The following is a 4,467-nucleotide window of genomic DNA, read 5'->3' on the forward strand; positions in this document are numbered from 1 at the left end:
CACCAGTGGGCCAGATCTCAGAATCTCGAGGCTGTTGAGTGTCACTTAAAAAGAAATCCAAGAGGGAGAGGAATTTAACCAGTTTGAGCTACTAGAGAATCCGAGATGAGGAGCTTTCAAGAGGAATTTGTAATTTCTTCCTCCCTCTTGCTGTTCTTCAAGGGCCCAAGCTTCTAAAATAATTTATTAACTGAGGAAACGATGAGATACAAAATGCAGAACGCATAATGAGAAACAAAATATATATTTTTGTCCAGATTGATTTGGGACCGAGCACCCTCCCGAGTACTGAAACAGAAAACAAGCCGGTCTCCATCGACTCACAAACTGCAACAAAGCTTCCACCAAACAGCTGCCGAAATGCATCACGAGAGGCCACCCGGCGCCACATTCTGCACTCGTTCAGCTTCTCCTGCCGAATTTCGGCACGCAAACGACCCTAATGGTAGGATTGGAAGTACGGAGAGACGGGAAGGAGGGCTCTCCTGTGTGCACGGAGGGTATAAGTACAGCCATCAGGCATATTCTCCTGAATGACTCCTGACGGAGCCCTCAAAAAACTCTGTGCTCATTCATGGAGACGAATCCTTTGAACGGCATCAGATGTTAACGAGTGCAGACTTCTGGCGGAGCTCATTAGCAATACCCCAAGACACTCGAAAGGAGTGAGTATTCATAAAGCAAAGGAGGTACGTTGTGCCTTTCGCAATACCAAAAAGTACCGTTGTGGTCTTTTGGGGTGGGCGGGAGAAGAAGCAAAAACAATTCAAGCGGCTGCACAAATCCCAGCAAAACACTAAAGGAATGAGCTCCCGGAACACATCAGGGCACTGCGGGACCTATTACAGTACCGCAGGGCCTGTAAAACAGAGCTCTTCCACCAGGGCCTGTAAAACGGAGCTCTTCCACCAGGCCTTCGATTAGGAGCCGCCACGAATAACAACTGAATTGTTAAGGCCCCCTGTGTCAACAACAACATTAACAGCTAGGGATACTCTGAATATCGATCTGGGCCAAACGTTTGTTACCATCCAGACATGGCCTACTGGGATGTTACCACCATCAGCCCTTTAATGTATTTTTGACTGTTTTGTTATGAATTTTATGAAGTTGCATTGTGTCAATGCAGCGGTGTTTCAATATTTTAACTCTTAAATGTAAGCCGCCCTGGCCCTGCCTTGGTGGGGAGGGCAGGATAGAAATCAAATCAAATAAATAAATAAACGAACAAACAAGATATGACCACCAAAAAGACAAACTCGTGGGTTCGAGATCTAATCAGGCCCGAACTGTCGCAAGAAGGACTCAACTGAGCCTATCGCGGCCCAGGATAGCCTGATCTCACCAGGTCATGGAAGCTAAGCCAGGTTGGCCCTGGCAAGTGTTTAGATGGGAGGCCTCCAAGGAAGACCAGGGTCGTGACGCAGAGGCAGGCAATGGCAAACCACCTCTGAACGCCTCTTGCCTCGAAAACCCTACGGGGGTCTCCTTAAGTCAGCTGTGACTTGATGGCAGTTGCCACCAACATTCTACTTTGGTCACATCATAAGAAGCCGCTGGAAAAGGCAACAACGCTGGGGAAGGTTGAAGGCGGCAGGAAGCATGAGATGGAGAGACCCAATCAAGGAAGCCACGAAAGAACATAAGAGAACATAAGAGAAGCCAGTGTTGGATCAGGCCAATGGCACAGCCAGTCCAACACTCTGTCACACACTGGCCAGAAATACCAGGGGCCATCATCAGGAACTAGAAGCCCTCCCACTCTCACCCCCCACCAAGCACCAAGAATACAGAGCATCCCTTGCCCCATACCCAGTGTTCCTATCTATACCTTGTGGCTAATAGCCACTCATGGACCTCTGCTCCATATAAGAACATAAGAGAAGCCAGTGTTGGATCAGGCCAGTGGCCCATCCAGCCCAACACTCTGTCACACAGTGGCCGAAAATACCAGGTGCCATCAGGAGGTCCAGCAGTGGGACCGGGACACTAGAAGCCCTCCCAATGTACCCCCCCCCAAGCACCAAGAATACAGAGCATCACTTGCCCCAGACTGGGAGTTCCTATCTATACCTTGTGGCTAAGAGCCACTGATGGACCTCTGCTCCATATAAGAACATAAGAGAAGCCAATGTTGGATCAGGCCAGTGGCCCATCCAGTCCAACACTCAGTGTCACACAGTGGCTAAAAATACCAAGTGCCATCAGGAGGTCCAGCAGTGGGACCAGGACACTAGAAGCCCTCCCACTGTTGCCCCCCCCCCCACAAGCACCAAGAATACAGAGCATCACTTGCCCCAGACTGAGAGTTCCTGTCTATACCTTGTGGCTAATAGCCACTGAAGGACTCCAGATGCTTATCCAATTCCCTCTTGAAGCTGTCCATGCTTGTAGCCGCCACCACCTCCTGTGGCAGTGAATTCCATGTATGGATCACTTCGTTCTGACCCGACTGCTCAGCAATTTCATTGAGGGCCCTCAGTTTGCAAGACCTGAGCAAGGCTGTTAAGGATAGGACATTTTGGAGATCATTCATTCAGAAGATCACCATAGGTCAGAAGCAACTAGAAGCACTTAGCAGACACGTAGATGAAGCTGCCTTGCGCTGAATTGGACCCTCGGTCCATCAAGTTCAATCTTGTCTACTCAGACTGGCAGTGGCTCTCTGGGGTCTCAGGTGGAGGTATTTCCCATCACTCCCTGCAAAACTCTTTAAAGTGGTGATGCTGGGGATTGAACCTGGGACCTTCTGCAAGCCAAGCTGATTCTCTGCCACTGAGCCATGGCCCCTCTTGACAGCTCTCCAGGGTCTCAGGCGGAGGTCTTTCACATCACCTCCTACCTGGTCCTTTTAACTGGAGATACTGGGGATTGAACCTGGGACCTTCTGCATGCCAAGCAGAGGCTCTACCACTGAGCCACAGCCCCTCTCTACAGCTCCATGAACTACTGATGAGGTCTCATCTTTCCTAGTAAAGAGGGGGTGGGGTTCCTCGTCAGCACAGATTCAGACGCATGCCTTGAGTGCGCTTCTGGCCCCGGCTCCGTCCATCAGGCACCGCCGTGCCTGCGTCACACGCCGTCGTGCGTCCCTCGCCTCCGCCGTCACTGCTGCCCGATGTTTTTCCTTCCAGCCACCAGGGATCGCTTTGTCTCCGCCAGCACTCGCCGCCGCCGCCATGCCGCCATCCATGCCGTCCGACCCGTCCACGCCGTCCGCGTTGCCACCACACATCCTCATCAGAGGTGGGTGCCTCCTACCCATCTAAGGGTAGGTACCCATTTGTCTACTCACGTTGTTAATGTTAATTGCTTTCGAGCCACTGGGTTGGCGGGAGCTGGGACGAGGGCCAAGACCTGAGCAAGGCTGTTAAGGATAGGACATTTTGGAGATCATTCATTCAGAAGATCACCATAGGTCAGAAGCAACTAGAAGCACTTAGCAGACACGTAGATGAAGCTGCCTTGCGCTGAATTGGACCCTCGGTCCATCAAGTTCAATCTTGTCTACTCAGACTGGCAGTGGCTCTCTGGGGTCTCAGGTGGAGGTATTTCCCATCACTCCCTGCAAAACTCTTTAAAGTGGTGATGCTGGGGATTGAACCTGGGACCTTCTGCAAGCCAAGCTGATTCTCTGCCACTGAGCCATGGCCCCTCTTGACAGCTCTCCAGGGTCTCAGGCGGAGGTCTTTCACATCACCTCCTGCAAAACTCTTTAAAGTGGTGATGCTAGGGATTGAACCTGGGACCTTCTGCAAGCCAAGCTGATTCTCTGCCACTGAGCCACATCCCCTCTTTACAGCTCTCCAGGGTCTCAGGCGGGGGTCTTTCACACCACCTTCTGCCTGGTCCTTTTTAACTGGAGATGCCAGGGATTGAACCTGGGACCTTCTGCATGCCAAGCAGAGGCTCTACCACTGAGCCACAGCCCCTCTCTACAGCTCCATGAACTACTGATGAGGTCTCATCTTTCCTAGTAAAGAGGGGGTGGGGTTCCTCGTCAGCACAGATTCAGAATAATAAGACCCCATCCTTTTGCCTGCACAGAGGAGCGATTGATGCATGAAGGTGGTGCTGAACTTCTAAGTGAACAGGCTGCAGAAAAAAAGACACACACAGAAGAAAGCAGTTGCGGTGACAGCCCCGCCGCCGCTACCCAATGATTACACATGGTTTGGTGTAGTGGTTAAGCCAGTTTGGTGTAGTGGTTAAGTATGTGGACTCTACTCTGGGAAAACCGGGTTTGATTCCCCACTCCTCTGCTCACAGCTGCTGGATGACCTTGGGCAAGCCATAGTTCTGTCAGAGCTGTCCTTGAAAGAGCAGTCTCTCAGAGCTCTCTCAGCCCCACCTACCTCATAGGGTGTCTGTTGTGGGGAGGGGAAGGGAAAGGAGTTTGTAAGCTGCTCTGAGGCTCCGAGTGAAGGGCAGGGTATAAATCCAATCTCCTCCTTCTCTGACAGGTTG

General features: G+C 51.4%; 1 non-coding gene across 1 annotated transcript; it reads right to left on the reverse strand.

Annotated features, from left to right (window-relative positions):
• Positions 1 to 3,860: 3,860 nt before the first annotated feature.
• On the reverse strand, positions 3,861 to 3,932 carry TRNAA-GGC. The gene has a single exon. It is a non-coding gene; the product is annotated as a tRNA-Ala (tRNA).
• Positions 3,933 to 4,467: the final 535 nt, after the last annotated feature.

Source organism: Gekko japonicus, unplaced genomic scaffold (genome assembly GCF_001447785.1).
Source record: "Gekko japonicus isolate JY-2015 unplaced genomic scaffold, Gekko_japonicus_V1.1 scaffold3714, whole genome shotgun sequence".
Taxonomy (NCBI): domain Eukaryota; kingdom Metazoa; phylum Chordata; class Lepidosauria; order Squamata; family Gekkonidae; genus Gekko; species Gekko japonicus.